Source organism: Prionailurus viverrinus, chromosome C2 (genome assembly GCF_022837055.1).
Source record: "Prionailurus viverrinus isolate Anna chromosome C2, UM_Priviv_1.0, whole genome shotgun sequence".
In the NCBI taxonomy this organism is placed as follows: Eukaryota; Metazoa; Chordata; class Mammalia; order Carnivora; family Felidae; genus Prionailurus; species Prionailurus viverrinus.
This window is the reverse complement of record NC_062569.1, coordinates 51,275,831-51,299,065: the sequence shown is the minus strand read 5'-3', so window position 1 is coordinate 51,299,065 and position 23,235 is coordinate 51,275,831. Positions and strand designations below refer to the sequence as shown.

The following is a 23,235-nucleotide window of genomic DNA, read 5'->3' as shown; positions in this document are numbered from 1 at the left end:
CCATTAGGCAGCCAGTCTAAACAGGAACAGATTGTCACCAGTTTAAAGCTGCTATCTCAGATTTTTGGGGGTGGGCTCCTTCTGCCCTGATAGAAAGGTAGTTGAAAATGGCTTGGGTCCCAAACAGCCAAGGGCTGGCTGACAAAGTACAGACTGCACATGTACAGGTCCACAGGTCAGAGTAGTCAAGGACCTAGAAAGGGCAGGGTTGGGTGAGGCCATGTCACAGGAGAGGGATATTGGGGGTATCTTCCATCTGCCTAATCCCAAGCAGTAACCTACAGAAATGAACACATTCTCCCTGAAGGCAAAGCTGAAGGACTCTAGATGGCCATGCCAGGCTGTGGCCAGGCAGACTGGCCTATAGTCTTCCAGTAAGAGACCTTTGGAAGACTGCTGGAAAAACTCAGTACCCCATCAGGCAGCCTGTCCAAATGTGGACTATCCTGTTCAAAGCAGCTGATGCAGAAGTATTTTGGGATTCCCCACCCCCCCACCCAGGAGACTATAAAAGGTTGGTGACTGGGCCAAGTTGCACAGGACTGCAGGGTACTGGCTTCCAAGACCAGCTGATAGGACACATACTGAGCATGTGCAGAACATGCAAGTCAGGGTAGCCACGAACTTGGAACAGGGAAAGCATTGGGAGAGGCTGAGCCATGGGTGTGGGCTCTTGGAGCTCCAAGGCACCTGCCTAAATCTAAGACCTAACCTACACAAGTGGGCATGTGCAGTCCAAGGCAGTCTACCCCAAAATGTGCCACTTCAGCATATTGATTATTTTTTTAATTTTTAATGTTTATTTTTGATAGAGATAGAGTGAGGGCAGGGGAGGGGCAGAGAGAGAGGGAGACACAGAATCTGAAGTAGGCTCCAGGCTCTGAGCTGTCAGCACAGAGCCCGATGCGGAGCTTGAACTCACAAACCGCGAGATTGTGACCTGAGCCAAAGTCAGATGCTTAACCGACTGAGTCACCCAGACGGCCTACATATTGATTATTTTGAATTAAAGTTTCTTCTCAAACAGTCAGTGCAAGGATAACACCCTGACTCTCTTTATCTCCACAAAACAAAAAATAAATCTCCCATGCAAAATTTACCTCCCCTTAACCAGGTGGTAAAAAGACCTCAAAATCACCAGAGATCTGGAATTCAAATCTAAGGCGGCTACATAAATAAACCTTGTCACTTTTACTAATTTCACTATCCCAGGCCAAATTCTGTTTCGAATTCCTTACTAATTAAAGCTTGCAAACATAACTTCTTTGTACTGTCAGTTCCTCACAGATGTATCCTTTCTAGGTCTAAAATAAGCATAGGGGCACCTGGGTGGCTCAGTCAGCTAAGCATGCCCTGCGTTGGACTCTGTGCTAACAGCTCAGAGACTGGGCCTGCTTTGGATTCCGTGTGTGACTCTCCCTCTCTTCCCCTTCCCCACTCATGTTCTGTCTCTCTGAAAAATAAATGTTAAAAAAAATTTTAAAGCATAGAAGCTGCCTGCCTTGGTTATTTCATCTCAATTTTAATATTGGGCCTCTGTTAATCTGTTTCCTCCTGTTAATCTGTCTCTTGTCAATTTAATTCTTAGATCACCTAGAAGAACCTTGAAGGTAGAGAATCATTCTTCCTCCTCAACAGTTGGCATAGCCAGCAGGATAAACTTTAGCTGGCTGGACACTGCTGCGGCTGAGAGATTATGGGACATCTGACAAAAGCTGGCACGAGGGAAGAATCCCCATCACCACATCAGCCAAATGGATCTCTGCCTGCCAGGTCTCGTGCAAGTGAGAGTGATGTGAGTCCTTTTTCTCTCTCTTCCTAAATCTAAGTTAGCAGGAGAAAATATTTGTGGAACTAGTGCCTTGGCTCTAATGGCTCTGGTGCATTTGGTAGAGTTCTCTTGGCTTGGCACATCGATTTCCACCCAGAGATGACCACAGCTTTTCTTTATCATTGTATTTTGTGTCATTTGTCATCAAAATGAATTACCATAGGAGAGCACACAGACATAGTCCCGGTCAGCCTGTTGTTCGAGGTGGCCTCACAGACTGGTGAGGTCACAGTTACCATCACATCTGTATCTGTTTAGACGAACTTTGCTGCGGGTCGTCTATGTAAAAGCCGGATGAGGTTTTTCCTTTTGTCTTGTTTTATGTCCTCAGAGCTTGGCTTAAGTAATTAAACTTAAGATAAAAATTATTGTCCATATCCAATGTAAATTCCCCTTCTTGAAATCCAGCCCCATCTGCCTGTTTTAACTTCCTTTTTCCCCACAAGATTTACAAGATTTGTGACCAGTGAGAATATTCTCTCTGGTCTCCACCATCCACAAGATGGAATTACCAGAGGGTACTGTGGTGGCCTGTCAAGTAGAATGTGGTTCTGAGACACACAGTTACAAGCAGTACTCTCATTGTCTGGCCTTGCCAGCAATCGGGAGTTCTATGTTATAAGAGGTCCCAGCCCATAAGGGACCCTTGTCTTCGTAACTGCCATTAGTGCTAGAAAAGTCTCATTACAGTAGTGCCTGCCCCATGTCACAGATTAGTGGGTCTGTGACTAGAGATGTCTCACATTTTTGTGGGAGACCAAAGGTATTATTTTCTTTACACCATCCTAACTGCCTGTGCAATGAAGGCCTGTGCTGTCTTAGTCTATTTTGGGAGTAAACTTTTGGACCATGGGGGATGTATCATCTATGCCCTCACCCAGGATGCCTCTTGGGTTCTGGTCTAAGCCTGAAGAATTGCCTTTAGGTTTTCCCATAAAAAGCCTTAATCGTTTGAGTCATGGTTGAGATTAGTAAGATCCTACTCATCATTGCCAGACGATGGATCCTTTCAATTGGCTATATTTGAAAGAAAAATATTATTTACAGAGAGTTTTCAATTATCTTTTTTTTTTTTTTAATTTTTTTTTTTTCAACGTTTATTTATTTTTGGGACAGAGAGAGACAGAGCATGAACGGGGGAGGGGCAGAGAGAGAGGGAGACACAGAATCAGAAACAGGCTCCCAGCCATCAGCCCAGAGCCTGACACGGGGCCCGAACTCCCGGACCGCGAGATGGTGACCTGGCTGAAGTCGGACGCTTAACTGACTGCGCCACCCAGGCGCCCCGAGTTTTCAATTTTCTTATTAGGATGATGGCTACCCTTTGAAGCTCCTTTGACAAGATGAAAGAACAGTAATTAAACTTAAGATAAAAATTATTGTCCATATCCAATGTAAATTCCCCTTCTTGAAATCCAGCCCCATCTGCCTGTTTTAACTTCCTTTTTCCCCACAAGATTTACACAGAGCACTCCAGCCTAATTTCTAGGTTCAATATATACAGGTTAATCATGTAAATGCCAAAAGCCAGGAAATAAACTTAACAGTTTATTATTAAACTTAACAGACTGACAGTAAGGCCTGCTTTGCTCCTGCTTTTCAGGGCTCCATAATTGGACTCTGCCAGCTTCAGGCATTTCTATGCAATATCCTTTATAGATGTATCCTAGACACTCCCACCTTCACCATACACGCGATAAAATTTATGCCCGCTGGACAGCAGCATAGCCCTTTTACTTCCACTTTCAGAAGTTCCTACCAAATTTAGAGAGGAATTAGGAAGATTAGTGGTCATCCACAACACCCCCACCCCTCACACAAACGGATGACCAAAATGTCTCCTAGGAGACATTTGGCCTAATAGAGGCCAAGGTTAAATTGTATACCTCAGAAAGAGGTTTTTGTAAAAAATGCTTTGTACAGACTTTTCAAAGGCATAAGTATTTTGACTCCCATTTTAGTTATAAATCTCCCTGATATAGGAAGCAAGTTCCATTTTAAAAGGCAGGTCAGTCCCTTGACACCCTAGTACTTTGTGGAAATTAAAAAAAACCTGCCTTTGTCTTGCAAATCTCTAATGTGTTAAAAGACTATCGCTTGTAATTCTACTTATTATCTTGAATTGTGTGTCACAGAAGTAACCAAATTTCCATCTCAACTGCATCGTGAATTCTAATCATATTTTTAACCACTGTCATTTTTAAATCTTTTATCATTTATAAACAGCTTTACTTTTATTCAATGCTTTCACAAGTGTTGCTACAGAAATGCTTCATCTTCAAGGAAACTCATGAAAAACACTCTAGGATACAGGTTTCTGAGAACTTTAAGATCTTTAGGTAAAAAATCCAGAGTTAATGGAAAAACTGGATTCAAACAAAACAAGAATAATTCTACATGAGTGAATAAACTGATGAAGAGGAGTAATATAATTTTTATGACTTTTGGTTAGAAATATTGTTGATTTTTTTTTGAGAGAGAGAGAGAGAGAGAGAGAGAGTGAGAGTGCACGTACACGAGCGGGAGAGAGGGAGAGGGAGAGAGAATCTTAAGTAACTCCATGCCCACTGTGGAGCCCAACTGATAGGTCTATCCCATGACTTTGGGATCATGACCTGAGCCAAAATCAAGAGTTGGATGCTTAACCGACTGAGCCACTCCAGTGGCCCAAAACATTGCTGATTTTTAAGAATGTTTTATTTCCAGATTTAAGAAAACTTTTTTCCCTTAAGCTAATGGGTTTACAGCAATAAATTACACATTTGTAAACAGATTTGTAAACCTTTATCTTCTCCTTACCTGATCTCCCCCCCCTCCCCACCACCCAGAATGTGGAAACTCTCTGTTACTTTATATTTTCATGGCAATATATTTATTTGCATGAATTCAATAAGAATCTGTTCTCCTTGTAACAGGACACAATTGGAAACATGAGCTATAATATCATCAAGGCTTTGACGGGGATGTCATATTTGAGGGAAACATGCATAGACTCAGATATGACCAGATAGCTTTAAGGAACTGAAGTTGACTTAATGGAGCTAATAAAGCCCATTGCAAATATCAGCCTGACACCTTGCTTACAGAGTAACCGGCAGCCTTACAAGGTAAGTAAGGAAGATCACTTCATTGTAGGTACAAGAACCTCAGGACATTTTGGGGACATCAAGAATAAAGGAAGTAACACAAATTCATAGGTATTATAGGCAAAGTTTGATAAGTGTTTGGCTAGACTTCTTAGCCTCGAGAGTCTATTAAAATTTCAGTCTGAAGATTCCTTATGAAAAGTTCCAGCAAAGCAGATTTAAAAGACCACAATCAATTACTATACTTGCTGTCCTTATGTAAAGAAGGCCAATTTTAATAAAAGCAAACTTATTTTATAGACAAGTTAGTCTTAATTTGGCTAACTTTGAAAATGAGGGTGACCTCAGAGAGAAAAATTGTTTCAGTAATACTTTTGTGGATATTAGATTCCAGTTCTGTTGACTATCTTTGAGGTTTTGTGTTCTACCTGTAAACCAGACTCGATTCTGAATTCTGATGTCTTGTGACTGGCTACAACTCTCCAAACAATGTTTCTGATTTTCTCCCATCCTTTTGATTTAGAATCATTGAGAATTAAAACAGACTTCTCTCCCTGAAGCCCTGCAAACTAAATATGAATGACTTGATATAAACTTCAGGAAAATCAGCACAATAGATAACATAAAGGTAATTTTCATGCCTGATGCTCTCTGGGCCATTCAAAAAACTCAGGAGAGACATTCAAACTACACACTAGGAAAATCTCTCAGACTTCCATTACCTTCCCTTGCTGTATTTGAAGACGCTTCAAGCCTGACATCTAGGCAAGTGGTTGCAGATGGCCCCAGCTCCACACCCCTGGAGTGCCCTGCCTACATGAGGCTGACAGACTGGGTCAGGCTAAGTAGGGACCTGGAACAGGTCAAGTGTTAGGAGCAGCTGGTGATGGGAGAGGGCTACTGGGGACACAAGGAATCTGCCTAATTCCAAACCTTAACATACATAAATGCACATATTCCTCCTGAATGTAAAATTGGAGGAATCTGGACCATATTGCTAGGGCAGAGCTGGGAGGACTAGCTAGGGGTATCCTTCAGTAACAGACATTTGGGAGCCTTGATTGTTCAACATGTTCTGGACCTCATCAGGCATCCAGTCCAAAGGGGGGATTACTGCTGCCTCAGAAATATTTTTGGAGGGAGGATGTCTCTATCCTGCGGCCATTCACAGGGTTTTGGTGTGGCAGGAGTTCAACAGGCCTGGAGTGCCCCAGCCGCCCAAGACTGGCTGATAAGGTGCAGACTGTGCATGCTTGGGAGGTACAGTTCAGGGTAACCAGGGCCCTGGAATGGTACTGTCGGGCAAGGCTGGGCACAGGAGGGGGCTAGTGGAGGTAACTGGCTTCTGCCTAATTCCAAATCTTAATCTGTACACATGTGCGTACTTCCCCTGAAGTCAGCGCTGGAGGAATATGGACTACCTTACGAGGGCTAAATTGGGTGGCTTGCTAAGGAACTTCACTAAGAGATGCCTGGGACCCCAGCAAACAGTAAGTACACATGGGGACCAACTTGGCTATTTCAGTGGTAGATAAAACTGAGCCCGATTTGGGAATCTATATTTTGGTTAAAAGTTCTGTATACTAAGTTACAAAGTATAGGCTACTATTGTGGCTTCTACTATGACCATGAGAGGCTTTCTTAATATAAGTTCCCATATTCTTAGAATAAAAATTTGTGGTGAGACAGAAGCCAGATGTATACCACCATGGATAATGATATGTACCAAGTTTCCTATGTGTCCTTTGTAGACCTTACTAGGTGTCTTTGTTCTTATGAAGTCTGGACATAGTGTGCATGAATGTATTCTTAATTTTCTAATAAATTGAGAGTATAGTAAAGTTCAATTTTTTGGCTAATTTATATTTACAAATATAATTGCCCATTCTGAATATTTAGCAGTTGCTCTTGTAAGATAAAGTGCTACTACACAAAATAAGTCAGGAATTAAATTGATGTTATTTTCAGAATCTCTGGCATGTGTCCAGTGCTACATTCAATTTTGTAAGATAAAAATTACAGAAATCAGTACCTGGTTGTCTTGGTATATACGCTAGCTTATAATACCAAGAGACAGTTAGTGGTTCAGGCCAATCTTTCTCCTTCAAGTCAGTTTCTAATAGGGCGTGTTGTTCAGGATCCATAATGATTCTCATGGAGATTGAAGTAGAAGTTTCCACTTTATCAGCTTCCCTAGGTATTTGGTTTCCCCATTGATTGAAGGTTTCACAGTGAATAGATAGATCTTATAGTAAAGGGGAGGGGTGGCAAGGTTGGATTTGGTGATGCTGGTCATGTTGTTGAGTCCTCAGTTGCAATAAGGTGATAGGGGTAGTAATCTGTGGAGGAGAAAAAGATGTCACAGACCCTGGAGTTGTATCTGCAGCAGAATGTGGCAATCTATTTTGTATAACCACCATTGCTGAATAGGTCATGGAAGTATCCAAAGCTGCAATGAGTATGGTATCCAATAGTGAGCAGTAAGGTAGCATACTGCATTGACCCCCATAGTAATACTTAGGGGTTTAATAATGCATAGCAGATTCATGCCTACAAAATTAACATAGTGTCCTATAAATTTGTAAATCTTGGCAGCTGTTGTTCTTGCCACTCAAGGAGATCTATAGTTTATGGCCAATATTGGGCCATAATTATTGCGAATACCACCCCAAGCATAATCATCCTGCATCATACTAGGCTAAGTATTAAACATCTAGTGTTGATACAGTAAAACATGGTGTTCTTCATACCTGAAATTTTTATAGACGATTTTTGATATTTTCCTTAGTTTGATGTAGTATTCTTTCTTCTTTGGTCAACCAGATTGTTTTTTTTAATGGCAGGTGCTATAATTTCTGCAGTACTCTAATGATTGTTTTTAAATCAGATTAGTTTTGATTCTGGAGTGTTGTTAGTGCTAATTCCTATCTCTGTGGATGTCTGCCATATTACTTCAATAGAAGTTTTTTCTACCATTCTATATCTATGGTTTAGACATCTTGCTGCCTCCCAGATCATCTTAGTCCAGACTTTCATACCTAGATTGTTACTAAGCAACCTAAGCTTTTGCTTGAATAAGCCATACTTCTCAACTGATCCAGAAGCAGTTGGGTTGTATAGTATCTAGAAATTCCACAATATGCTGTATTTCCCAGCCCATTCTTATATTAGCTTTCCTGTGAAATGTGTGCCCTAATCTGATTTTATGATGTTTGGGATACAATCAGAAATGATTCAGATTTTTAAAGCTCTTTTGGTGGATTTTTTAAAATTAAGTTTAAAAAATTTTAATTCCAGTAAAGTTAACATACAGTGTTAGATTAGTTTCAGGTGTACAATAAAGTGATTCAACAATTCTATACATTACTCAGTGCTCATCGTGATAACTGTACTCTTAAACCCCTTCACTTATTTCACCCATCCCCCCTCCCCACCTCCCCTCTGGTAATCATCAGTTCTCTATAGTTAAGAGTCTGTTTTTTGGTTTGTCTGTTTTCTTCTTTGTTCATTTCTTAAATTCCATACATGAGTGAAATCATATGTTACTTGTCTATCTCTGACTTACTTCACTTAGCATTATACTCTCTAGATCCATCCATGTTGTTACAAATGGCAAGATTTCATTTTTTATGATTGAAATAATATAATAATTCCATTCTTTATCAATTCATCTTTCGATGGGCACTTGGGCTGCTTCCATAATTTAGCTATTGTAAATGATGCTGCAATAAACAAAGGGGTGCATGTATCTCTTTGAATTAGTGTTTTTGTATTTGAGGGGTACATACTCAGTAGTGGGATTACTGGATCATATGGTAGTTCCATTTTTAACTTTTTGAGGAATGTCCGTACTGTCTTCCACAGTGGCTGCAACAGTTTGCATTCCTACCAACAGTGCACAAGGGTTTCTATTTCTTTGCATTCTCTCTAACACTTACCTATTTCTTTTGTTTTTGATTTTATACATTCTGACAGGTTTGAAGTGATATCTCATTGTAGTTTTGATCCATTTCCCCGATGGATGAATGATGTTGAGTATCTTTTCGTGTGTTTGGCTATCGGTATTTCTTCTTTGGAGAAATATCTGTCCATGTCTTCTGCCCATTTATTTTTATTTAAAAAATTTGGTAATGCATGTTTATTTTTGAGAAAAAGAGAGAACGAGAGCATGCAAGTGGGGGAGGGGTAGAGAGAGAGACACACAGAATCTGAAGCAGGCTCATACGGGGCTCCAACACACCATGAGATCATGATCTGAGCCAAAGTTAGACTCTCAACCAACTGAGTCACCCAGGTGCCCTGTCTTCCACCCATTTTTAATTGGATTGTTTTCTGGATGTTGAGTTGTACAAGTTCTTTATATATTTTGGATACTAACCCTTTACTAGATGTCATTTACAAATATCTTCTTCCATTCAGTAGGCAGTCTTTTAGTTTTGTTGATTATTTCTTTTGCTGTACAGAAACTTTTTATTTTGATATTGTCCCAATAGCTTATATTTGCTTTTGATTTCCTTGCCTCAGGAGACATATCTAGAAAGATGTTGCTATGGCCAATGTCAAAAAGAATTATTACCTGTGCTCTTTTCTAGGATTTTTGTGGTTTCAGGTGCCACATGTAGGTCCTTAATCCATTTTGAGTTTATTTTTGTGTATGGTGTTAGAAAGTGGTCCAGTTTCATTTTTTTGCATGTAGCCACCCAGTTTTCCCAGCTCCATTTGTTGAAGAGGCTTTTCCCATTGCATATTTTCAGCTATTTTATAAAAGATTAATTGACCATATAAGTGGGGGCTTATTTCTAGGTTTTTTTGTTCTCTTGTTTTAATCTCTTTGTCTGTTTTTGTGCCACTTACATCCTGTTTTGATTACTATAGCTTTGTAGTATAACTTGAAATCTGGAACTGTACTAGCCCCAGTTTTGTTTTTCTTTTTTCAAAATTGCTTTTGCTGTTTGGGGGTCTATTGTGGTTCTATAAAAATAATAGGATTGTTATAGTTCTGTAAAAAAATGCTGTTGGTATTTTGATATAGATTACATTAAATCTATTAATTAAATCTAGATCACTTTGGGTAGTATGGACATTTTAATATTCCATTCCATAAGCATGGAATATCTTTCTACTTGTTTGTGTTGTCTTCAGTGTCTTTCATCAGCATTTTATAGTTTTCAGATTACAGGCCCTTCACTTCTTTGTTATGTTTATTCCTAGGTATTTTATTATTTTTGGTGCAATTGTAAATGGGATTGCTTTCTTAATTTCTGTTGCTTAATTATTAGTATATAAATACATTATATATTTGTATCCTGCAACCTTAATGAATGTATCAGTTCTAGTAAATTTTTGGTGGAGTCTTCAGGGTTTTTATATATAGTATCATGTCTATATATAGTATCATATGATACTATATAGAATCACTGCAAATAGTGAAAGTTTTACTTCTCCCTTCCTGATTTGAATGCTTCTTATTCCTTTTTCCTGTCTGATTAGTATGACTAGGACTTGTAGGACTACGTTGAATGAAATTGATGACCGTGGACATCCTTGTCTTGGTCCTATCTTAGAGGAAAGTTCTCAGTGTTTCACCATTGCATATGATGCTCACTGTGGGTTTTTAATATATAGCCTTTATTATTTTGAAGTATGTTCACTCTAAACCTACTTTGTTGAAAGTTTTTTTTTTATCATGAATGAATATTGTACTTTGTCAAATGCTTTTTCTGCATCTATTGAAATGATCATATGGTTTTTATCCTTCCTCTTGTTAATGTCATATATCACATTGATTTGCAAATATTGAACTGCCTTGCATTCCGGGAATAAATTCCATTTGATCATGATGAATGATTTTTTAAATATATTGTTGGATTTTTTTTTTTTGCTACTATTTTGTTGAGGATTTCCCATATATGTTCATCAGAGATATTAGCCTGTAGGCTTTTGTTTTTGCTTTTTTGCTTTTTGTAGTATCTTTATCGGGTTTTGATATCAGGGTAATACTGGCCTCAGAATGAATTTGGAAACTTTCCCTTCCTTTTCTGTTTTTGGAAGAGTTTGAGAAGAATAGGTATTAATTCTTCTTTAAATGTTTGGTAGAATCCACCTGTGAAGCCATCTTATCCTGGATTTTTGTTTATTGGGTGTTTTTGAATTACTGATTCCAATTTCATTGCTAGTAATCAGTGTATTCATATGTTCTATTTATTCCTGATTCAGTTTAGGGAGAGTATATGCTTCTAGGAATTCATTTCTTCTAGGATGTCCAAATTGTTAGCATATCATTTTCCTTAACATTCTCTTATAATCCTTTGTATTTCTGTGGCATTGTTATTTTTCCTCTTTCATTTCTTTAAAAAAATTTTTTTAAAATATGAAATTTATTGTCAAATTGGTTTCTATACAACACCCAGTGCTTATCCCAAAAGGTGGCCTCCTCAATATCTATCACCCACCCTCCCCTCCCTCCCACCCTTCATTAACCCTCAGTTTGTTCTCAATTTTAAGAATCTCTTATGCTCTGGCTGTCTCCCTCTCTAACCTCTTTTTTTGTTTCTTCCCCTCCCCCATGGACTTCTGTTAAGTTTCTCAGGATCCACATAAGAGTGAAAGCATATGGTATGTCTTTCTCTGTATGACTTATTTCACTTAGCATAACACTCTCCAGTTCTATCCACGTTGCTACAAAAGGCCATATTTCATTCTTTCTCATTGCCACCTAGTATTCCATTGTGTATATAAATCACAATTTCTTTATCCATTCATCAGTTGATGGATATGACATTTAGGCTCTTTCCATAATTTGGCTATTGTTGAAAGTGCTGCTATAAACATTGGGGTACAAGTGCCCCTATGCATCAGCACTCCTGTATTCCTTGGGTAAATTCCTAGCAGTGCTATTGCTGGGTCACAGGGTAGATCTATTTTTAATTTTTTGAGGAACCTCCACCCTGTTTTCCAGAGTGGCTGCACCAGTCTGCATTCCCACCAACAGTGCAAGAGGGTTCCTGTTTCTCCACATCCTCTCCAGCATCTATAGTCTCCTGATTTGTTCATTTTGGCCACTCTAACTGGTGTGAGGTGATATCTGAGTGTGGTTTTGATTTGTATTTCCCTGATGAGGAGCGACATTGAGCATCTTTTCATGTGCCTGTTGGGCATCTGGATGTCTTCTTTAGAGAAGTGTCTATTCATGTTTTCTGCCCATTTCTTCACTGGATTATTTGTTTTTTGGGTGTGGAGTTTGGTGAGCTCTTTATAGATTTTAGACACTAGCCCTTTGTCCGATATGTCATTTGCAAATATCTTTTCCCATTCCGTTGGTTGCCTTTTAGTTTTGTTGATTGTTTCCTTTGCTGTGCAGAAGTTGTTTTTTTTTTTTTTGTTTTTTTTTTTTTATCTTCATGAGGTCCCAATAGTTCATTTTTGCTTTTAATTCCCTTGCCTTTGGAGATGTGTCAAGTAAGAAATTGCTGTGGCTGAGGTCAGAGAGGTTTTTTCCTGCTTTCTCCTCTAGGGTTTTGATGGTTTCCTGTCTCACATTCAAGTCCTTTATCTATTTTGAGTTTATTTTTGTGTATGGTGTAAGAAAGTGGTCTAGTTTCATTCTTCTGCTTGTTGTTGTCCAGTTCTCCCAGCATCATTTGCTAAAGAGACTGTCTTTTTTTCCATTGGATACTCTTTCCTGCTTTGTCAAAGATTAGTTGGCCATATATCTGTGGGTCTAGTGTTGGGGTTTCTATTCTATTCCATTGGTCTATGTGTCTGTTTTTGTGCCAATACCATGCTGTCTTGATGATTACAGCTTTGTAGTAGAGGCTAAAGTCTGGGATTGTGATGCCTCCTGCTTTGGTCTTCTTCTTCAAAATTACTTTGGCTATTTGGGGCCTTTTGTGGTTCCATACAAATTTTAGGATTGCTTGTTCTAGCTTCGAGAAGAATGCTGGTGCAATTTTGATTGGGATTGCATTGAATGTGTAGATAGCTTTGGGTAGTATTGACATTTTAACAATATTTATTCTTCCAATCCATGAGCACGGAATGTTTTTCATTTCTTTATATCTTCTTCAATTTCCTTCATAAGCTTTCTATAGTTTTCAGCATATAGATCTTTTACATCTTTGGTTAGATTTATTCCTAGGTATTTTATGCTTCTTGGTGCAATTGTGAATGGGATCAGTTTCTTTGTCTTTCTGTTGCTTCATTGTTAGTGTATAAGAATGCAACTGATTTCTGTACATTGATTTTGTATCCTGCAACTTTGCTGAATTCATATATCAGTTCTAGCAGACTTTTGGTGGAGTCTCTCGGATTTTCCATGTATAATATCATGTCATCTGCAAAAAGTGAAAGCTTGACTTCATCTTTGCCAATTTTGATGCCTTTGATTTCCTTTTGTTGTCTGATTGCTGATGCTAGAACTTCCAACACTATGTTAAACAACAGCAGTGAGAGTGGACATCCCTGTCGTGTTCCTGATCTCATGGAGAAAGCTCTCAGTTTTTCCCCATTGAGGATGATATTAGCTGTGGGCTTTTCATATATGGCTTTTATGATCTGTAAGTATGTTCCTTCTATCCCGACTTTCTTGAGGGTTTTTATTAAGAAAGCATGCTGAATTTTGTCAAATGCTTTTTCTGCATCGATTGACAGGATCATATGGTTCTTATCTTTTCTTTTATTAATGTGATATATCACATTGATTGATTTGCTAATATTGAACCAGCCCTGCATCCCAGGAATGAATCCCACTTGATCATGGTGAATAATTCTTTTTATATGCTGTTGAATTCGATTTGCTAGTATCTTATTGAGAATTTTTGCATCCATATTCATCAGGGATATTGGCCTGTAGTTCTCTCTTTTTTTACTGGGTCTCTGTCTGGTTTAGGAATCAAAGTAATGCTGGCTTCATAGAATGAGTCTGGACGTTTTCCTTCCCTTTCTATTTCTTGGACTAGCTTGAGAAGGATAGGTATTATCTCTGCTTTAAATGTCTGGTAGAATTCCCCAGGGAAGCCATCTGGTCCTGGACTCTTGTTGGGAGATTTTTGATAACTGATTCAATTTCTTCGCAGGTTATGTGTCTGTTCAAGCTTTCAATTTCTTCCTGTTTGAGTTTTGGAAGCGTGTGGGTGTTTAGGAATTTGTCCATTTCTTCCAGGTTATCCGGTTTGTTGGCATATAATTTTTCATAGTATTCCCTGATAATTGCTTGTATTTCTGAGGGATTGGTTGTAATAGTTCCATTTTCATTCATGATTTTATATATTTGGGTCATCTCCCTTTTCTTTTTGAGAAGCCTGGCTAGAGGTTTATCAATTTTGTTTATTTTTTTCAAAAAACCAACTCTTGGTTTCATTGATCTGCTCTACAGTGTTTTTAGATTCTATATTGTTTATTTCTGCTCTGATCTTTATTACTTCCCTTCTTCTGCTGGGTTCTGGGTGTCTTTGCTGTTCTTCTATTTCCTTTAGGTGTGCTGTTAGATTTTGTATTTGGGATTTTTCTTGTTTCTTGAGATAGGCCTGGATTGCAATGTATTTTCCTCTCAGGACTGCCTTTGCTGCATCCCAAAGCATTTGGGTTGTTGTATTTTCATTTTCATTTGTTTCCATATATTTTTAAATTTCTTCTCTAATTGCCTGGTTGACCTATTCATTCTTTAGTTGGGTGTTCTTTAACCTCCATGCTTTTGGAGGTTTTCCAGACTTTTTCCTGTGGTTGATTTCAAGCTTCATAGCATTGTGGTCTGAAAGTATACATGGTATGATCTCGATTCTTGTATACTTATGAAGGGCTGTTTTGTGACCCAGTATGTGATCTATCTTGGAGAAGGTTCCATGTGCACTCGAGAAGAAAGTATAGTCTATTGCTTTGGGATGCAGAGTTCTAAATATATCTGTCAAGTCCATCTGATCCAATGTATCATTCAGGGCCCTTGTTTCTTTATTGATCCTGTGTCTAGATCACCTATCCATTGTTGTAAGTGGAGTATTAAAGTCCCCTGCAATTACCACATTCTTATCAATAAGGCTGCTTATGTTTGTGATTGTTTTATATATTTGGGGGCTCCCATATTTGGCGCATAGACATTTATAATTGTTAGCTCTTCCTGATGGATAGACCCTGTAATTATTATATAATGCCCTTCTTCATCTCTTGTTACAGCCTTTAAGGTCTAGTTTGTCTGATATAAGTATGGCTAGTCCAGCTTTCTTTTGACTTCCAGTAGCATGATAGATAGTTCTCCATCCCCTCACTTTCAATCTGAAGGTGTCCTCAGGTCTAAAATGAGTCTCTTGTAGACAGCAAATAGATGGGTCTTGTTTTTTTATCCATTGTGATACCCCATGTCTTTTGGTTGGAGCATTTAGTCCATTTACATTCAGTGTTATAGAAAGATACGGGTTTAGAGTCATTGTGATGTCTGTAGGTTTCATGCTCTTAGTGATGTCTCTGGTACTTTGTCTCACAGGATCCCCCTTAGGATCTCTTGTAGGGCTGGTTTAGTGGTTATGAATTCCTTCAGTTTTTGTTTGTTTGGGAAGATCTTTATCTCTCCTTCTATTCTAAATGACAGACTTGCTGGATAAAGGATTCTCAGCTGCATATTTTTTCTGTTCATCACATTGAAGATTTCCTGCCATTCCTTTCTGGCCTGCCAAGTTTCAGTAGATAGATCCGTCACTAGTCTTATTGGTCTCCCTTTATATGTTAGACCATGTTTATCCTTAGCTGCTTTCAGAATTTTCTCTTTATCCTTGTATTAAAAAAATTTTTTTTAATGTTTATTTATTTTTGAGAGAGAGAGGCAGAGCATGAGTGGAGGATGGACAGAGAGAGAGGGAGACATAGAATCTGAAGCAGGCTCCAGGCTCTGAACTGTCAGCACAGAGCCCAACGTGGGGCTGGAACCCACGAACCTTGAGATCATGACCTGAGCCGAAGTCGGATGCTTAACTGACTGAGCCGCACAGGAGCCCTTCCTCTTTCATTTCTGATTTTGAGTCCTCTCTTTTTTTTTATGGGTCTAGCTAAAGGTTTATCAATTTTATTGATCTTTTCAAAGAAGTAGGTTTTGTTTTCATTAATCTGTTCTGATTTTTTAAATCTCTATTTCATTTATTTCTGCTCTAATATTTAGTATTTCCTTCCTTCTGCTAGTTTGGGGCTCTGCTCCTCTTTTTCTAGCTTCTTTAGGTATAAAGTTAGGTTGTTTGAGATTTTTCTTGTTTCCTGATGTAGGCCTATATTGCTATAAATTTCTCTCCTAGGATAGCTTTTGCTACATCCCAAAGATTTGGGGCCATTGTATTTTCCTGATCGTTTGTATGTATGTATTATTAAATTTCTTTGATTTCTTCTTTGACCCATTTGTTGTTTGATAGAATGTTATTTAATCTCCATGTATTTATGTTCCAGATTTTTTTCTTGTGGTTGATTTCTGGTTTCATAGTGTTGTAGTCCGAAAAGATGCATGTTATGATTTCAGTCTTTTTGAATTTGTGGCCTAATGTGATCTATTCTGGAGAATGTTCCATGTGTACTTGAAAAGCATGTGTATCTTTGCTGTGTCTGAATATATCTATTAAATCCATCTGGTCCAGTTTGTCATTCAAAGCCACTGTTTCCTTGTTGATTTTTCTTTCTAGGTGATCTATTCATGTAAGTGGGATGTTAAAATTTCAGTTCACTAGTATTGTTGATTTCTTCTATTATGTTTATTAACTTATTTATGTTATTTGGGTTCTTTCATGTTGGGTGCATAAATGTTTACAATTATTATACCTTATTGTTAAATTGTTCCCTTTATGATTATATAGTGTCCATCTTTATCTCTTGTTACAGTCTGTTTTAAAGTCTGTTTTGTCCAATATATTGTTACCAGCTTTCTTTTCACTTCCATTTGCATGATAAATGTTTTTCCATCTCTTCCCTCTAAATCTGCATGTGTCTTTAGGTCTCTTGTAGGCAGGATATTGATGGGTTTTACAATTTTATCCAGTTAGGCACCCTATTCTTTTGATTAGGTAGTTCAGTCCATTTACATTCAAAGTAATTACTGGTAAGTATGTATTTATTGCCATTTTATTACTTGCTTTATGGTCACTTTTGTAGTTCTTTGTTCCTTTCTTACTCTCTTGTGGTTTGATGGCTTTCTTTAGTGATATGCTTGGATTCCTTTTTGGGTTTTTTTGCATATTTATGTCAGGTTACCATTAGGTTTGTGGTTTGATTTGTGGTTACCATTAGGTTTATATATAATATCCTATGCATATGGCAGTCTATATTAAGTTGATTGTTGGTAAAGCTTGAACCCGTTCTAAAAGCACTAATATTTTATTTCCCCCACCCCACATTTTAGGTATATGGTGTTATACTTTACGTCTTTATTTTGTGAATACCTTAACCAATTTTCATAGATATATTGATTTTAATATTTTTAAATTTGTGGCCTAATATTCCTGCTATTGTGCTTTAACCTCCACACTGGTTTTATAAGGGATTAATATACTGTTTTTATAATGTTTATATGTACCTATGAAAGTGTTCCCTTTCCTACTTTTATTACTCCTGCTTATGGGCTTTCCTTCCCACTCAGAGAAACCCTTTAACATTTCTTGTAGGAAATGGATTAGTGGTCATGAATGTCTTTAACTATTTTTGTCTGGAAAACTACTTCTCTCTCCTTCTATTCTGAATGATAGCCTTGCTGGATAGAGAGTATTATTGGCTGCAGATTTTTCTCCTTTTAGCACTTTGAATATATTGTGCCCAAACTCAGCTGATAGCATTATATGGGATTCCCCTTGTATGTAACTGTTTTCTCTGGCTATTTTTAAAATTCATCACTTTTTTTAAAATGTCATTTTAACTATTCTGTGTCTTGGTGTGGAGCACCTTAGGTTGATTTTGTTGGGGCTCTCTGTGCCTCTTGGATCTGGATTTCTGTTTCCTTCTGCAGATTAGGGAAGTTTTCAGCTATTATTTATTAAATTTTCTGCCCCCTTTTTTCTCTCTTCTTCTGGGATCCCTATAATATGAATGTTATTATACTTGGTGGGGTCACTGTGCTCCCTTAACCTATTCTCATTTTCTAATATTCTTTTTTTCTTCTGTTCCATTTGGTTGCTTTCCATTACTCTGTTCTCCAGGTCACTCATCCATTCTTCTACTTCCTCTAGTCCTTTATTCCATGTAGTGTATTTTTCAGTTATTGAGTTCATCTCTGGTTGATTCTTCTTAATATTTTCTCTTTGTTGAGGAACTTGCTGAGATCCTCCACTCATTTCTCAAGCCCAGTGAGTACCTTTATGACCATTACTTAGAGTTCTGTATCTGGCGTACTGCTTATTTCCATTTTGTTTAGCTCTCTTGCTGTGTATTTGTCCTGTTCTTTCATTTGAGACCTATTCCTCTCATTTTGTCTAACTTTCTGTGTCTGTGTTAGGAAAGTCAGCTAGGTCTTCTGCTTTTGAAATTGGTGGGCTTATGAACAAGAGACCCTACAGTGCCCTGCAATGTGAGGTCTATGCAGCAGAAGCTGGCACTTTGGGTTTTCTGCTATGTGTTTTGTGTGCATCCTACTGTTGTGGTTGAGGTGTGTTTGACTTTAGTCTAGTTGTCTGCAATGACTCTTCGCCTGTTAGGGGTAGGGTTTGGTACCTGTGCTGTTTAAGGGCCCAGTCTGAGAGCCACAATGGGCTTGAGTTGGGTCAGTCAAGATGCATGCCCTCAGCTCATTTTCCAGAATTGTGGTTGCACTGAACTACAGGGTACACTCCCAGCATTGTCTCCTGAAAGGCTTTTGTTGGTGGGTGGGACCTACAGTCAGACCAGCTGTCTGCCCCAAGCCCACTGGTTGGCCTGCAAACTAGTGTGTGTGATTATTTTCCACCTTCCCCAGGGCAGGAGTCACTTTGAGTGGTGCTGGCCACTGTCAGTGCTGCTTACAGAATGCCATGCTTGTGGTGCCATTTTGGATGGACTCCTGCCAAGTGGGGTGGGTTGGATGGGATAGTCTGCAGGAGAACACAAGGGTGGGATGCATAACATAAACAAGGTTTGTACTTGTCTGCTTATGGGAAGAGACTTGGAGCCATTTTGGAGGAACTCCTGCCCAGTGTGGCTGGTTGGAGGGGGAGATTCATAAGACAGTGTATCTATGGAACAAAGTAAGCCTAGGATCCTCCTATTCTGACATCTTCCCTGGTAGTCTGATTAGGTTACAGAATTTTCAACAAGGAGAGTAGCTGAGTTTGATATCTCATGAAGTTTTTATGAGTAATCTAAATATAATTGTTAAGAGTTAAGTAAATTGTGGGCACTTTGGTGGGTCAGTCAGTTGAGCATGCAACTTTAGCTCAGGTCATGATCTCATGGTTTGAGCCCCACATAGGGCCTGCTGCTGTCAGTACAGAGCCCACTTAGGATCCTCTGTTCCCCTCTCTCTGCCCCTCCCCCACTTGTATGTGCTGTCTCTCAAAAATAAACTTAAAAAAAAAAAGAGCAAGTAAGTTGAAGAAAAAAGGTTTGAGCCACTCAGGCACCCTTTACCTATAATCAGTTAAGCATCTGCCTCTTGATCTCCGCTCAGGTCTTGATGTCAGGGTTGTGAGTTAATACCCTGTGCTCTGCTCCGCACTGGATGTGAAGCCTACTTAAAAAAAGAAAACATAAAAGTTTATAGATCAACTATTTAAAATAGTTTCTCCAAGTCTTTTGGTACCCTGAAACCTTTAAGTTTTGCTAAATGAGTTAATGTAGATATCATTGAATTTAACTTATTTCCCAATAAGTAAAGAATAAAACATTAATTAATGACTATAGGTTTATTCTTTTGGCTTTCCTATCACAGAGGAACTAAAACTTGAGTCTCTTAGTAAACAGTGTTTTGTGCTTTTTGAAAGATTGTTATGAATAAGCACATATTTCAATAAATTTATAAATACCTTCATAGTGCATTTTTAGATTGGCAAATTAAGTAAATGTAATAATTCATAATTGCTTAGTATTTTTCACTATAAAGTTTCTAAGGGTAAAAGACTTTTTTTTAATTTTTATTTTTTTTAATTCACATCCAAGTTAGCATAGAGTTAGTAGAGTGCAACAATGATTTCAGGAATAGATTCTTTAGTGCCCCTCAACCTCTCCAGCAACCCTCTGTTTGTTCTCCATATTTAAGAGTCTTATGTTTTGTCCCCCTCCTTGTTTTTATATTATTTTTGTTTCCCTTACGTTCATCTGTTTTGTATCTTAAAGTTCTCATATGAGTGAAGTCCTATGATATTTGTTTCTAATTTCACTTAGCATAATACCCTCTAGTTCCATCCACATAGTTGCAAATGGCAAGATTTCATTCTTTTTGATTGCCGAGTAATACTCTATTGTGTGTGTGTGTGTGTGTGTGTGTGTGTGTGTGTCTTCTTTATCCATTCATCCATTGATGGACCTTTGGGCTCTTTCCATACTTTGACTATTGTTGATAGTGCTGCTGTAAACAGTGGTGCATGTGTCCCTTTAAAACAGCATACCTGTATCCCTTGGGTAAATACCTAGTAGTGTAATTGCTGGGTCGTAGGGTAGTTATGTGTTTAATTTTTTGAGGAACCTCCATACTATTTTCCAGAGTAGCTGCCCAGTTTGCATTCTTACCACCAGTGCAAGACAGATCCTATTTCTCTGCATCCTCACCAACATCTGATGTTGTTAACGTTAGCCATTCTGACAGGTGTGAGGTGGTATCTCATGGTGGTTTTGATTTGTATTTCCCTGATGATAAGTGATGTTGAGCATCTTTTCATGTGTTGGTTGGCCATCTGGATGTCTTCTTTGGAGAAGTGTCTATTCATGTCTTTTGCCCATTTCTTCACTGGATTATTTGTTTTTTGGGTGTTGAGTTTGAGAAGTTCTTTGTAGATTTTGGATACTATTTATCTGATATGTCATTTGCAAATATCTTCTCTCATTCTGTCAGTTGCCTTTTAGTTTTTCTGATTGTTTCCTTTGCTGTGCAGAAGCTTTTTATTTTGATGAGGTCCCAATAGTTCATTTTTGCTTTTGTTTCCCTTGCCTCTGGAGACATGTTGAGTAAGAAGTTGCTGTGGCCAAGGTCAAAGAGGTTTTTTCCTGCTTTCTCCTCAAGGATTTTGATGGCTTCCTGTCTTACATTGAGGTCTTTCATCCATTTTGAGTTTATTTTTGTGTATGGTGTAAGAAAGTGGTCCAGGTTCATTCTTCTGCATGTCACTGTCCAGTTTTCCCAGCACCACTTGCTGAAGAGACTTTATTCCATTGGATATTGTTTCCTGCTTTGTCAAAGATTAGTTGCCCATACGTTTGTGGGTCCATTTCTGGGTTCTCTATTCTGTTCCATTGATCTGAGTGTCTGTTTTTGTGCCAGTACCATACTGTCTTGATGATTACAGCTTTGTAGTATAGCTTGAAGTCTGGGATTGTGATGCCTCCTGCTTTGGTCTTCTTTTTCAAGATTGCTTTCACTATTCCAGGTCTTTTCTGGTTCTGTACAAACTTTAGGATTGTTTTCTGTAGTTCTGTGAAGAATGCTGGTGTTACTTTGACAGGGATTGCATTGAATGTATAGATTGCTTTGGGTAGTGTTGACATTTTAACAATATTCTTCCTATCCAGGAGCATGGAATCTTTTCCCATTTTTTTTTGTGTCTCCTTCGATTTCTTTCATAAGCTTTCTATAGTTTTCAGTGTATAGGTTTTTCACCTCTGGTTAGATTTATTCCTAGGTATTTTATGGTTTTTGGTGCAGTTGTAAATGGGATCGATTCCTTGATTTCTCTTTCTGTTGCTTAATTTTTGGTGTGTAGGAATGCAACTGATTTCTGTGCATTGATTTTATATCCTGCCACTTTGCTGAATTCATGGACCAGTTCTAGCAGTTTTTTTGTGGAATCTTTTGGGTTTTCCGTATAGAGTATCGAGTGAAAATTTGACCTCCTCCTGGCTGATTTGGATGCCTAAGGGTTAAAGCTTCTAATATGTGATTAGAGCTACTAAAAATAATAGGGAAACATCTCCATATGCAAGAAAATTAGAACATGTGTTTTTCTCCTCCATTTCTTATAGCTTCTTTATCAAAAATTTTTGTCCTCAAGTGAGACTAATGTTTTTTTTCACATTCAGATTTTTTCCTCTTTAAAAAGTCTTAAAAGATTGTGAACAAGGAATCTTTAAAATGATTTTAATGTATGATCATTCTGGCTAAGATTAAAATGATTTATTTGAAAAATGAGTTTTAATATAAAAAGCTGGTACAAATTAAAATTTGTTTTTTGTCTGTTAAAATCATAACAGTAATCTAAGAAAATGTCCTTTTAATTGTAAACAATTTTTTTACTTTTAATGCAATGTACCTAGAAAAATAAAGGTTCCATGTTTTGTCTTCATCAAGTCTTTGATTACTTGGAAAAAAGAGTGTTTATTTGCCTATGAAGTCTTTAACTGCCACTTTAGATAAAATGGATAATTATTGTATGACATGTTACTCTGTTTAATGAAAAGTCTGAACTTTTTTTATTTTTTATTTTTTGACAAAACTCCCAAATTCTAAAATGAAGTCTTCTTGAGTTTGAAACTTCCCAGAGGATCTTTGGAAGATTTCAAGGGTTTGTTCTTCTCATAAAAGAGAGATGTTAAAGGCAGCAACCTCTTTGACCTTGGCTGCAGCAACTTCTTACTTGACATGTCTCTGAAGGCAAGGGAAATAAAAGCAAAAATAAACTATTGAGACGTCATCAAGATAAAAAGCTTCTACACAGCAAAAGAAACAAAACTGAAAGGCAACCAGTGGAATGGGAGAAGATATTTGCAAATGACATATTGGATAAAGGGTTAGTATCCAAAATCTATAAAAAACTTACCAAACTCAGCATCCAAAAAACAAACAATCCAGTGAAGAAAAAGGCAGAAGACATGAATGGACACTTTTCCAAGACACATGGAAAGATACTCAACAATGCTCATCATCAGAGAAATACAAATAAAAACCACACTGAGATACCACCTCATACTGGTCAGAATACCTAAGATTAACAACTCAGGAAACAACAGATGTTGGCAAGGATGTGGAAAAAGGGGAGCCCTCTTGCACTTTTGGTGGCCTGCAAACTGGTGCAGCCACTCTGGTAAACAGTGTGGAGGTTCCTCAAAAAATTAAAATTACAAATACCCTACCATCCAACAATTGCATCATTAGGAATTTATCCAGAGAATACAGGAGTGCTGACCCGAAGGGGCACATGCCCCCTAATGTTGATAGCAGTGCTATCAACAATAGCCAAATTC

At 38.1% G+C, this 23,235-nt stretch overlaps 2 long non-coding RNA genes across 7 annotated transcripts in view; one reads left to right on the top strand and one right to left on the bottom strand.

Moving 5' to 3' along the window:
• Positions 1-23,235, bottom strand: part of LOC125175510 (uncharacterized) — a 69,738-nt gene that overhangs the window by 6,863 nt on the left and 39,640 nt on the right. For 3 of the 6 annotated variants that reach the window (XR_007155844.1, XR_007155843.1, XR_007155846.1), the window contains exons 6-7: positions 19,474-19,576; positions 6,950-7,256 (exon numbers count right to left, since the gene is read on the bottom strand). This is a non-coding gene — a long non-coding RNA (uncharacterized LOC125175510). Of the gene's footprint in view, positions 1-6,949; positions 7,257-19,473; positions 19,577-22,452; positions 22,640-23,235 lie in introns of those variants that run through there. The other 3 variants (XR_007155847.1, XR_007155848.1, XR_007155845.1) reach the window with 3 other exon arrangements.
• On the top strand, positions 1,589-22,621 carry LOC125175511 (uncharacterized). Its single transcript, XR_007155849.1, has 5 exons — positions 1,589-1,795; positions 4,747-4,938; positions 5,441-5,545; positions 6,314-6,407; positions 22,509-22,621. It is a non-coding gene; the product is annotated as an uncharacterized LOC125175511 (long non-coding RNA).